We start from the raw sequence: 14,416 nt of genomic DNA on the forward strand, positions 1-14,416 counted from the left end.
GTTTGGGGACATTTTCGCTTGTCACCACTGATCAGAAACTAAGCTAGAGAGACCCAGGGATACTGATGAAAATCACAGAAGGCACAGAATAGAACCTACAGAATGAATAATGGGGACCCAAGTGTGAACATCTTGAGGTTGGGGAACGCTGCCCTAGACCATATGGAAACATGGAAGACCTGTGAACACAACACATAGGATCCATGTCACCTTTTGGTCTTTTTTCAGAGGCTCTTATTTCAAGCTATTTACCCTCTATGATCTCAGAAGGTAGGACTGTGAGGAACAGTTGGGACCACCTTCATAGGGAGTGACAGACAAATGCTGACCATGAAGTGGGGAAAAGATGCAGATGGTTGCAAGGAGAGAGGCCAAGACCCTGGAAACAGGTGCTATTTGGGGAAATGCAGTCTCCACTTATCAAATTAGATGGCTTTGTTTCTCAGGGTAAGCCTGCAAGGGCTCCATCAAAGATTGAAGCCTGCTTATGAAGCCATTCACTACTGCTACAGTTTGGACCCTTAGAGACCCATGTGTTAAAGGTGAGGGTCCCAGCTCATTGCATTATTGGGAGGTGGTAGAACTGTTAGGAAGTAGGGCCTAGTGGGAGGGTTTAGGTCATTTGATGTGTGCCTTTGGAGAGATTCTGGCACCCTGGTCTCTTCCTGTCTCTCACACCCATCTAAGAGGTCATTGGGTTTACTCCCCCATGTGCTTCTGCCATGGCGTGCTGCCCCAGGTTCAAGGCAGTGGAGTCACTTGGTCATGAACTGAAAATAAATTTTTCCTTCCTTTACGTTGATTTATCTGAGATATTTTTCAGTGGTATTGGGGTTTCAACTCCAAGTCTCATACTTTTAGTTGAATTCCACCATTGAGCCACTCTGCCAGCCCTTTTCCGTGTTGGGTATTTTCAAGATGAATCTCTCAAACTATATGCCTGGAATGGCGTCAAACCATGATCCTCCCCGATCTCTACTTCCTGAGTAGCTATGATGACAGCCACTGGCACCTAGCATATTTGAGGTATTTATTTTGGGTTACACTAAGCTGATAGTTGAGTAACAACTACATTTTTAAAAAGTGATATTTTCTATGACCTTGTTTTTTCTTCTTATTACAGAAGTGGAAGGGTGAGGGAAAATGATCAGGAGAAGGAGGGATAAGGAAGAGGGGCATATATGACCAACTACATTGTATTCATGTATTGAAATGTCATAATGAAACCCCTTATTTTTTCCCAATGGTACCAGAGTTTGAACTCAGGGCTTTGCACTGGCTAGGCAGGCACTCTAACAACTGAGTCTCACCTCCAGCACTGAAACCCTTTACTTTGTACAATTTAATGTAATAAAATTGTAAGCTGATTTTGGGGGACAGTTCTGAGGGTTGAACCTAGAGACTTGCACATGTGAGGCAAGTGCTCTGTCACCGAGCTCTGTCACCTGCTCTTGTGGAAAAATGCACATAAAATTTGCCATTCAATCACCTTTTCAGGCATTGGTAGAGGGTGGGGAGGGAGTGAGGGAATAGGATATTGTTGATCAAAGGGTAAAAATTTCGATGTAGGGAGGGGGACTAAGTTTTGAGATGTATCATAGAGAAAGGTAAATATTGTCAACAATAACATAAGGTTCAAAATAAACAAGAGAGCAAAATTTAAATATCTTACCATAAAATACTAGAGGGTGAGAGTGTATCTCAGTGGTAGAATGCTTGCTTAGCATACACAGGCCCTGGGCTTCAGCCCCAGCACTATAAAAAACATCTTTTTTTCTTCATTTTATTTTATTGTTTTTACATTTACTTACATGTGTATACATTGGGCCTCCTCCCTCACAAAATTTTTTAAAAAAGAAGCCAGGTACCAGTGGCTCACACTTATAATCCTAGCTACATGGGAGACTGAGATCAGGAGGATCATGCTTTGAGGCCAGCCTGTGCAAATAGTTTACAACACCCAATCATCAAAAGAGCCAGAGCAAAATGCACTGGATGTGTGGAGCAATTGGTACAGCATTTACCTGTGAGCATGAAGTCCTGAGTTCGAACCTTAATCCCACCAAAAATTTTTTTTAAATAATGAATTATTGAGGTAATATAAATATAGTCATGATCTTGATTTAATCATACATACACACATAAATACATATACATATGTACATATATATATATATATATATATATATATATATATATATATATATATATGATGTGTACCCCATAATGTATACAATCATGAAATTATGATTAGGCAAATAAAAATAGTATTAATAATATATTTATAAAAACAAACCATAACAAAAATAAGTAATACATAAAATTCAGTGACATGAAATATACTTAGAATGTTGTACAACTCACCCCTCTATCTAGTGCTAGAAATTTCCATTACCCTCAAAGGAAACCCTGTACCCAATAACAGTCATTCCCAATGGTTCCTTTTCCCCAGCCCCTCACAAGCTATCAGCTGCTTCAAATTCCACCTGATTGTTCAATAAATTTAAACAATATAAGGTTGAAAAGAGTCAACCACTGATCTTTCTATTTCTGTAGGTTTACCTACTGAAGACATTTGATATAAAAGGAATCCTACAATATGTGGCCTTTTATGTCTCATTTATTTTGTTAAGTCAGGTTTCAAGGTTCATCTACATTGTAAAATGTATTATAGCTTCAGTTCTTTTATAGCCAAACATGTCACTAGATGGATACACTCCAGTTGATGAACATCTGGGTTGTTTCTACTTTCTGGATTTTATGAATGGTGTTCATTCCACTTGAGTGGAATTTGAACTCTAGCACTTGAGTCACACCTCCAGTCCCTTTTGCTTTAGGTAATTTTTCAGATAAGGTCTTGCCTTTTTGCCTGAGACAGTTTGGGTTGAAATCCTTCTACCCATTCCTCCAGCATAGTGGCATTGACAGGATTGCACCACCAGGCCTAGCTTATTTGTTGAGATAATGTTTCACTAACTTTTTGCCTGGGATGTCCTTATACTGTGAACCTGAGTAGCTGGGATTACAGGTATGATCCTAGCTTCCTGAGTAGCTAGGATTACAGGTGTGAGACACTCCTCCCAGCTACATTGTCTACTTAAAAAAATTCATACATACTTAAATGATTCATAAAGAAACACTGAAATCTCACTTAATAGGGATTATTTACTGAGCACAACCAGGTACATTTTCTCACATCATATTGACTTAATATGGACTGCCATCTTCTAAGAACAACTCAGTTTTTCATATCACCCTTTGAGGTAGGGAGGGGAAATGGAAGGAAGAGAGGTGAAAAACCTTGCTAAAATACGGAGTAGAGTAGGGATTTTAACGTGTGTCTGCTACCTCCATCCTCCTTCTGTCTGATAATTATGTTGGATAGACTCATGGGAGCTGGAAAACAAAACATTTTTATTTCAGTCACATTCCTTAGAACAACACAGTCTGTTGTATCTGATGCCCCCAAGAATAACCCCAGAGGAAGAATCTGACTGATAGAAATTAAGATGGAATTGCTCTTGGTCGCAGGAGTTATATCCATAGGAAGCAATGGATAAAAGATCCAACAAAGGGATCTTTTCACTAGGGGAACCAAGGTAGAGGAAAACTTCAGGGTATAGTTTTTGGAGTCAGCTCAAATGTAGGCTCAAGTCTTAAATTAGGTACTTCAATAGCTTCAATTTGAGCAACATTTTTTGGCGGTAGTAAGGTTTGACCTCAGGGCTTTGTGCTTGTTAGGCAGGTGCTCTACTGCTTGAGCCACACCTCCATCCCTCCAGCAATATTCTTAGCCTTTGTGTATGCCAATATTCTCAACACATATGCCAATAAAACTCAAGATGGAGATGAAAATAATGGTACCATCTTCCTACTTTGATGAGAGGACTAAGTTATAGGTGGGAACTAAATTAATGCTACCTGATTAAGGTGAAACCTTTCCCACCCACTAGCTGACCTCTCCCTGTTGAACCTCAACCTAGGCACAGCCTCCATGCAGGGAGACAATCACTCAGCAGTGACTGAGTTCATTCTTATTGGCTTTTCCACCTTTCCCTGCCTTCAGCTGATGTTCTTCCTGCTGTTTCTGCTGATGTATCTGTTCACACTGCTGGGCAGCCTGCTCATCATGGCCACCATCTTGAGTGAGTGCAGACTCCACACACCCATGTACCTCTTTCTGTGCACCCTGTCCATCTCTGAGATCCTCCACACCTTGGCCATCATCCCATGCATGCTGGCCGACCTGCTGTCCACCCACCCACCACTCCATCTCCTTCCTGGCCTGTGCCTGACCGATGTTCTTTTCCTTCACATTTGGCTTCATCCACTCCTTCCTACTCACTGTCATGGGCTATGACCGCTATGTGGCCATCTGTCAACCACTGCACTACAATGTGCTCATGAGCCCCCGTGGCTGTGCCTATCTGGTGGCATGGTCATCGGTTGGTAGCTCTGTCATGGGGTTTGTGGTCACAACATCCATATTCAACCTCACTTTCTGTGGCCCCAATGAGGTTCACCATTTTGCCTGTCACGTGCCACCTCTGTTGAAGTTGGTCTGTGGAAAAGATGTGCTGGTGCTGGCCAAGGTTTTGGGCCTGGTATGTATTTCAGCCCTCCTGGGCTGCTTCCTCCTCCTCCTCCTCTCCTATGCCTTCATTGTGACTGCCATCTTGAGGATCCCCTCAGCTGAGGGGCGACACAAAGCCTTCTCCACCTGTGCATCCCACCTCACAGTGGTGATCGTGCACTATGGCTTTGCTTCTGTCATCTACCTCAAACCCAAGGCCCCCCAGTCTCTAGAAGGAGACACTTTGATGGGCATCACCTACACAGTCCTTACACCCTTCCTCAGCCCCATCATCTTCAGTCTCAGGAACAAGGAACTCAAGACCACCATGAGGAAGACTTTGCTGAGCAAACTCTACCCAGAAAATTTATAATAACCTATGAATCACTAAATTAGCTTCCCAATTTCTACTGTTAGAGATAATACTCCCTCAACACATAGTCACCTATATTTTTCTAATTCTTTCCAGTTGACCATATTTTAAGTGTGTGCACAAGGGTTATTCAATATTAGGGATTTATTTGGGATGGAACGAAGCATGTATGAGAAAATAACAGGTTTGGTTGTCAAAACCAAACCTTTAGTCCCTTCCCTGTCTTCTTAAATACAGTGTTACCAAGTATTTCAAACAATGCAAAGCTGTTATTCAATGAGAAATGGAGGGCTTCATGCCTAACAGCACCAGGTAGGTATACCTCAGATTTTTCAATCTACAAAAGACTTTTTCAGATTATTGTATAGCAGAGCAAAAAACACCCTATATTTTAGCTTGCCCAATTCTATGTAAGAGAAATTATAAAGAGCAATAAGCTGATTCCCAAGCAAATAGTTAAGTAAACCTTGACGTTTCTAGTGTTAATCATGAATACTTGTAGACAGGCAGATTAAGTCTTCATGGTAAATTCAAGGGAAAAATCTCGCTGAGAGATATTGTGTGCTGTTTGAAAGTGACACAGCACATGGGCCACCAGGGAAATCTCTGCTGTATAAGGACAATGATTGTGGAGCCCAGGAAGTAATCTTATGTCATGGTCATACAGACTTTGCTCAACTGTTTCTCCATGAAAAGAGAGACTTATCATTGATCCCACTGAATGGAATTTATAATTTGTTAAAAATAGCCATTTTTGTGTTGGAATAGCAAACTATACATCATTTGTCCTGAAGCATGAGTTCAGCCTTTCTCCATCACTTAAGGAGTAAATACATTCTGTAACACATGGAGTGGGAGGAAGTAGGGAACCCTTTCAGTCAACACTGGGGAAACCAGAGAAGTCTTTTTCAGAATTCATGCTATGCTTTGTGTTTCTTCTTACTTCTCAGGCACATGGTGTCATTACAGCATCACAAGGTGGGATGTGGAAAAATAGAATCACCCCTACCCATTTGATGGGGAAATTTCTGCTCCAAAGATGCATAACTCATCCAAGACCACAAAGCATGGAGGAGCTAGCCTTCCAATGTGGGTCCTTTCTGACTTCACATCCTCTCCCTTCAGTGTCTTCCTATAGTAGGTTGTGTGGGTCCTAATCCAAGCATAATGGCCATTCTCCAAATCAAATACTCCAACATTCTTAAGAGTACTTTATGGCACATGAGGGTAATTGTGACATGCCATCCTTTGGACCATGCATCTTTGGAATATCCATGGAAAAATTCAAGTCAGAAGTTCTTCATGATTTAAAATAAATTGGTCCTTTAGGAATTCCTAAGTAATTCTTACACGTTGAGCTAAGATGTCTCCCTCTCCCAGCAATAAAGCCATTCTGGCCAAGAATATGAATCAGACTTACTTTTTAAATCAAAGACCCACATGGTCTCTGACCCTACTGATCTCCCAGTGGATAGAGGACCTGGAAAATGGATGGGTACCAACTATGAGTTGGGCACCTGTCTTATGCTTACTGTGGATACTTGGGCTACATAAGATCAGGAGGTTTGATCACCTTGTTCATTATCACACCCAGCACCAACACGGTACTTAGAATATGTGTTCAATTCTTAACAAATATTTCCATGTTGCGTTAATATAATAGCCACAATGTTGAACAAATCAGATTGTTGGCTAATATATTTACTGTGAGAAACCTCATTGTCTCTCAGAACCTTAGGAAACCATCAGTCAGACTAATCTGGGTTCAAATCTTGACTCCTGATTCAATTTCCCATCCAATTATATCAACACCATATACATATTTTATGTATCTGTGAAAACAGATGCTCATAGTAGTTATATTTATTTTAAAAAATAACAAATATGTCCACTAATAAAGGAATGTTGAACAAATTATACAGTGAAACACAAGGCAGCCATTATAATTCCAAACTTGTACTTCATTAGAGTCCCTCTGTCCCAGGGAGACTTATCAGGTGTCATGCCTTTATGGACCATCTGTACAGTAAGGTTCCCTCAAATTCTTACCTTCATCCCTTTCCAACTCCTTTCTCAAAACTTCTACCTGGCTATGTAGTAGGTATCTCTAACTTAACATGTCCAAATTTCTAGCATGTGAATATCATTGTCATATTCTCTCTCTCTCTCTCTCTCTCTCTCTCTGCCTCACTCTCTCTCTTTCACACACACACACACACACACACACACACACACACACACACACACACACAGATACCATTCATGAACCCTCCTCTCTCTCACAGCTCATTGCCAACCTACCAGCAACTCAGGGATGGCTCTTCCATCAAAGTGTGTTCAGATCCTGGCCCCCTTTCACCACCTCAACAGCATATTTCCACTCTTCAGGTGCTTTGTAAAGCCGACATTAACCTATGGAAAGAGGAGAACTGGGAGATTCCCACCAATAATCAATGAGTGGGGCAGGGCATGGGTGGTTCCCGGCCAGCTGAGGGCAGTTCTGAGACAAAGCATGGTTAATCAAAGAGGTAATATTTTTCTGTGAGGCCTGATCTTTCCTTCATTTAACCTTCCTCACAACTGCAGACTGAAGATACTTTTTCAAAATGGCATCTTTCCCAAAAAGAATTTTTCCTTGTCATTATTCCCTGAACATACTGTTTAACAACTCCGTACACCATTTACACTGTATGAGTATTCTAAGTCATCTAGAGATGATGAAACTGGAGTTCTGGACCCAAGGTAAAACTCTGAGATTCCATATGCCAGGTCCAGACACCCACCCATAAATGCCAAATAAAGAGGCCTGGAGAAGGCAAACAAAGGAGGTTTATTACATGGTTTGGGATGTGCCATAGGAAAGGCAGAGTGAGCACTCAGCTCATCTTCAGCCATCTTTGGGGTACAGATCTGAGCTACAGGTTAAAACAGACAAAAGAACTGAGGGCAGGGGACAAAGGTATCTGTAGTTAAACAATTCATCCCAGGTGTAGTTGTGACTTGCAGAACAGTCTTGGTCAGGCAGGTCGTCTGGTCCAGTTTTGGAACGTTATCACTGGAGGGAGTAATCTGGTTTCTGTTTGAGAGAATTCTTGAGATAACTGTCCTCACTGGAAGGGTGGCAGTTCCAGGGAGCTCCAGTTCATTGTCATCAAGATATTATTAGTTTTGTCCTTTTTTGGATCCAAGGTGATTGTAAAGTGACTGTAAAGAGAATGGCTTAGCACAAAGACAGATACAAAATGGAGACAATGATGCCAAGGTTTTCCTGCTTTTAATTAATTTGTGGGCTCAAGTAAGGAGTCAATGCAAGCATTTTCCCCTTTGGGAGGAGGTGAAGCTGTCACCTAAGGGGCGAATGGCACCCAATCTAAGAGGTCAACAAAAATTCAGTAGCCAAGACAAACAGTATGGAATTCAATATTTTTATTCAAAATTATTTTATTTCCTTTAAAATTGAATGTGTTTATGAGGAATGGTATGATTGATTTGATGCATGTAAAAATTCAAAATTAATTTTTAAAATTCCATGATGAACAAAATGTCAACATTTTAAATGAAGAGGAAGTGCCATTCTATCCTTTCAGGACCCTGTCTCCCTCACCTTATACTGACCCTAGAGTCTAGTATACGACACAAACAAAAAGCAACATTTATTAATCAAGTGAAATTTTTGGTTGCTTTAAGTTTATTTTAAAAAGTAAGTATAGGAGTGAGAATAAAGCTTGTTTTCATTTCAGAATGTTTTGACACTTGGTTAAGCAAACTATAAGTTGGCTTTTTCTCTGACGATCAAGGGGAACCACAGTGACATTTCTTGTAAAGGAAATGGATTGGTGCTAAACATTTCTCATCAGGGAAATGCAAATCAAAACCCAGTAAGGCTCGAGTATAGCATGCACTAGACGTTGGGAATGATACCAGCAGTGCAAAATTAAATTAAAAAGCAATAAAAAAAGAAAAAGAAAAAATAAAACAGAGGTAGGTGTAATAGCTCCTACCTGCAATTCCAGCTATTTGGGAGGCAGAGATTGGAGGATTTCAGTTAGAAGCCATTGCAGGCAAAAAGTTAGTGAGATCCTATCTCAAAGAACAAGTAACATGGACACAGTAGCTCAACAGAACACCACCTAACAAGTGTGCAGCCCTGAGTTCAAACACCAGTACCACCAAAAAAAAAAAAAGCATAGCAACCCATGTCTGCAATCCCAGCTACACAAGAGGCAGAAGTAGGCGGATTGTGGTCTGAGTCTGGCCATGGGCAAAAGAATGAGACCCTATCAGAAACATAACTAAAGTAAAAAGGGTTGGGGGTATAGCTGGCAATGGCAAGGCCCTGAGTTCAAAACCCAGTACTACACAACCCCCCCAAAAAAACCCATCATTAGGGTGATTATAATCAAAAAGTCAGAACATAACAGAGTTGGCAAGGATGTGGAGAAATCAGAACATTTACACACTGCTGGTCAGAATATAAAATGGGATAATTGGTTTGGAAGCCACTATGGTAGATCCTCAAATAATTAAATGCAGAGTTACTGTGTGACCCATCAACTCCACTCCCTGGTATATACCAAAAGTTATGAAGACATGCATACACAAAAGCTTGTACATGAATATTTACAGCTGCATAATTCATCATAGTCCAAAAGGTTGACACAATGCAAATGCCCATCCACTCATGAGTGTGTAACAGAATGTGAACTATCCAATTAATGGAATATCATGCAACCACCTGATCCTTGCTACAATGTGATCAACCTTCAAAGAATGATGTTGAATGAAAGAACTGAGACACAAAAGGACACACATTGTATGATTCCATCTGTGTGAAATGAAGTAAACCCATAGAAACAAAACAGTATATTTGTGGTTGCCAGTATATGAGTGAAGGTCTCAGAATTTTTTTTGAGATAGGGTCTTGCTGCATTGACACAGCTAGCCCCAAATTTACTATGTAGTCCAAGTTGGGCTTGAATTTGCAATACTACTGACTCAGCCTCCTTAGTGCTAGGATCACAGATGTTTACCACCTTACCTTTTAGGGTTCAGAGTTTCTTGTGGCGGATATAAAGGGTTTTAAATTGGCTGTGCTGATTATTACAAAAACCTATAAATGGGCAAATTATATAGTTTGTAAATTTCTCAATAAATGTTCCCCAAAAGACCATATCTAATCAATGAAAAATATTCAAAAGTTTGACATGATGTAGCATCACTATTCACAAGGAAGGAAAGCATATGGCAGGGCAGAGAGAGATACAGAAATAGAGAAACATAGGGAGAGACAGACAGAATGGAAAGACAGAGGGAAGAGTGATGGGGAAGAATAAATGAGCTTCCTCCCACCATATTCCTGTTAGAAAGCCAGCATCTTCAGGGATTCTAGGGAAAGAGTTTGCTCAGCAAAGACTTCTTCATGGTGGTCTTGAATTCCTTGTTCCTCATACTGAAGATGATGGGGCTGAGGAAGGGTGTGAGGACTGTGTAGGTGAAGAACTTCAAAGTGTCTCCTCCAAGAGACTGGGGGTCCTTGGGCTTTAGGTAGATGACAGAAGCAAAGCCATAGTGCACCATCACCACTGTGAGGTGGAATGCACAGGTGGAGAAGGCTTTGTGTCGCCCCTCAGCTGAGGGGGTCCTCAAGATGGCAGCCACAATGAAGGCATAGGAGAGCAGAATGAGGAGGAAGCAGCCCAGAAGGGCTGAGATACACACCAGGCCCAGAACTTTGGCCACTACTGGTACATCTTCTCCACAGGCCAACTTCAACAGAGATGGCACATGGCAGAAGAAATGGTGGATCTCATTGGGTCCACAGAAGGAAAGGTTGAATATGAATGTTGTGACCACAATCCCCATGACAGAGCCACCAACCCAGGACCAGGCCACCAGACAGGCACAGCCACGGGGGCTCATGAGCACATTGTAGTGCAGTGGTTGACAGATGGCCACATAGCGGTCATAGCCCATGACAGTGAGTAGGAAGGAATGGGTGAAGCCAAATGTGAAGGAGAAGAACATCTGCCAGGCACAGGCCAGGAAGGGGATGGAGCGGTGGGGCACAGCAGGTCAGCCAGCATGCGTGGGATGATGGCCAAAGTGTAGAAGATCTCAGAGATGGACGGGGCACACAGGAAGAGGTACATGGGTGTGTGGAGGCTGCGCTCACTCCAGATGGTGGCCATGATGAGCAGGTTGCCCAGGAGTATGAACAAATACATCAGCAGAAACTGCAGGAAGAACATCAGCTGAAGGCGGGGAAAGGTGGAAAAGCCAATGAGGATGAACTCAGACATGAAGGTGAAGTTTACACCAGGTATGGCAGCCATACCTGATGGGAGACAGAAAACATTACTCAGTGTTTAGGAGCACAAGGGCTCCCAGTGAGTTCTGACATGCAAGAACATGTGAGAGGCTCCTTCACCTATCCAAGATATGATTAGTTGACCTGCAAATACGTATTTATGTTATCATCCCTTAGCATTCATAGGGCATTAGGTTCAGCACAGTCCTATCCACCAGATGTCAAAAATTCAGGTGCTCGAATCCCTTTTGAGAATACAGCAGTGTTGCATAGAACCTATGAACATACTCTCAGACTTTAAATCATGTTTAGATGACTTAGTATATTGAACACAATGTATTGTGATATAAGTAGTCATTATACCATATTTTTAAAAGAATTATCACAAGAAAAAAATTGATATTTGCTTAATATAGACTCAGGAATCACAGACCTAACTACATTTTTGAAACACAGATGTGGAACTCATGAATGCAGGAAGAACTGTAATAATGTGCTGAGGTTTAAACAAAATCATGGATCTTAAGTACATGATCTCTGATAAGAACTCAATAAATAGTGCTACTGATAAAAACAATTATTATTACTATTTTTAAATCACAGTGCTAGGACCTCAGAGTTTCTACTCAGTGACATGTCAGTTGAGTCCCCAATTCAAAGGTAGATGACTTGGTTGAGCACTGTGTCTCAAGCCTGTAATCCTAGCTACTTGGAAGTTGTAGATAGGGAGGGTCATGGTTCAATGCCAGCCCAGAGAAAAAGCTCACGGGACCCCTTCTCACCAGGTGGTGTTCCCCTGTCGTCAAAGTTACACAGGAAGTAAAATTAAAGAGAATTATGGTCTAGGCCATCCCAGGCATAAAGCAAGACTTTGTCTCAAAAATAACTAAACTAAAAGGGTTAGGGACTTGGCTAAAGTGGTAGAGCACCTACCTAGCAAGTGGGAGGCCCTGAGTTCAAACCCCAGTACTGCCAAAAAGAAAGAACTAAATGGTAATGAAATTTGAAATGACAACTAAGTCAAATTGATTGTATGCTAGAATATATACTGTATTAGTAGAAAAACTGGCAAAACTTCAGACCTGTAGTCTGCTTAAAATAATTGTGGTGATGTTAAATTCCTGATAATTATACTAGGGTTATGTATTGTACTGCTGAGAGAAGTTATGTGAGAAAAGTACAAGAATTTTCTGTATTGTATTTGCCAATTGTCTCAAGTTGTTTTTTTTAAATGAAAAGTAAAACACAAGGAAGGCACTATTCAAATTAGCACCAAAAATGATTAAGTGTATAGGCTTTAGTTTAACCCAGACCATAGAAGACATCCATGGAAATCAACTAAACCTCTCATGAACAGAAAACATGGCAGATAATTTTTAAAAATCTTGAAATTGAAAGACAACAATAGCCAGATGGTAATTCTCCCACATAGATAATCTCCCCAAAGATGTCCTCGTAAAATATGTAGTTGGAGTTCTTGAGAAAGTGACACACTTATTACAAAACTTCCATGACTAAATAAAGATCCATGAATAACGAGACTAACCTTAACATAGATGAGGGAAAGGAAGCCCTAAAAAGTAGACAAAATGGAAGCCTTAGACAAAGAATCAGGCCTTGATAGGTGAGATCACAGCACACATTTAATAGGCAAAGGAGGAATTGTTCAGAGGAAGCTGTTGAGAAAAGTATCTTTCTATAGTGATAAGAGATACATTCAAAGACAGAATCAAGACTAATAAAGGGCCTAACTGTGGAAGATAAAAATAAAATAACTAAAAGAAATGTTTGCCAGCTTCTTGGGGGGCAAAAGCAGAGGATCATGAGTTTGAGACCAGCCTGAGCAAAATTAGTGAGACACTACCTCACAAACAAAAACTTCCAGGAACTGGAGACTCATCCCTGTAATCCAAAGTATTTGGGAGGTTGAGATCAGGAGGATCTTGGTTTGAATGCAATCCAAGCAAAAAGTTCTAGAGGCTCCATCTCAACCAATAGGTGGGCATGGTATGCACCTGTCACCCAGCTATGGTGGGAAGTTCAAAATAACAAGACTGCAGCCCAGGCCAGCCTGGGCAAAAAGAGTGAGACCTTATTTCAAAAATAACCAGAGAAAAACAGGCTGGAAGCTTGGCTCAAGAGGTAGAGTGTCTGCCTAGCAAGTGTAAAACCCTGAGTTCAAACCCCAGTACTCAAAAACAAGAGGAAAGAAAACATTTAAAATAATAAGCAAATAAATAAAATAAATGTTGGATGATTGTTTTTCATTGTGGGGACTTCTTAAAAATCAAATCAAACTATTAAAAAAAGAAAAGCTTGAGCCAAAAAATAAATTAAAAAGGTGATAAACACCAATATTGACATGACAGATCTCTTAAACAAAGAGAATCATGGATAAAGTTAATACTTGACAGTCTGAAAGAAGATACGTGCAGTGTTAAAACACCAGTAATCCTAGATACCAGGAGGCAGTTCAAGGTTAGCCCAGCCAAAAAGTTAGTAAGACACCGTCTCAACAAACAAGCTGTGTATACTGGCAAATACTTGTGATCCCAGCTACTCAGGAGGCATAAGAAGGAGGATCACCATCTGAGGAAGCCCTGAGCAAAGAGTGAGACCCTATATGAAAAATAATGTAATGAAAAAAGGGCTGGAAGCATGGCTCAAGACCTGAGAACTTCTCTAGCAAGTGCAAGGCCTCAGTTCAAATCCCAGTCTGACAAAATATATTTTTTAAACCACAAGATTAATATTGAAACTCTACAAAGAATATCCACAAACCAACAAGAAAAACAGACTGCAGTTGGGGTAGAAAATGGACAAGAGTAATCCCAGGCAATCTGAAGAAAAGGAAGTGCAGTAGGTTAATAGCAAAATCAAACACGCAACTTGGAACAATAAAGTAAGGAAAGAAAAAGAATGAAAAACCACAAGGAAGTGACATCATCTTCCATCAGTGAAAAAAAAAATGTAGGAAGCTGGATGCTGCTACAGGTTGGCCTAGACTAAAGGTGACAATTTTTTATATACTTCAAAATAACACTAGAAGAGACTGGGCTTTTCCAACCTGTGGAAATCATAAATGCTTGAGGACATGGATATGATGTTTACCCTGATTTGATCTTTCCACATTATATACGTGAATCAAATTATCACACGGGAC

The 14,416-nt window shown here is 40.7% G+C and overlaps 2 pseudogenes; one reads left to right on the forward strand and one right to left on the reverse strand.

The window, feature by feature from the left end:
• The first annotated feature begins 3,994 nt into the window (after positions 1-3,994).
• On the forward strand, positions 3,995-4,946 carry LOC141416101 (olfactory receptor 10H1-like; annotated as a pseudogene).
• A 5,385-nt stretch (positions 4,947-10,331) lies between these two features.
• On the reverse strand, positions 10,332-11,278 carry LOC141416346 (olfactory receptor 10H1-like; annotated as a pseudogene).
• Between the last annotated feature and the right edge of the window lie 3,138 nt (positions 11,279-14,416).

Source organism: Castor canadensis, chromosome 14, assembly GCF_047511655.1.
Source record: "Castor canadensis chromosome 14, mCasCan1.hap1v2, whole genome shotgun sequence".
NCBI classification, from domain to species: domain Eukaryota; kingdom Metazoa; phylum Chordata; class Mammalia; order Rodentia; family Castoridae; genus Castor; species Castor canadensis.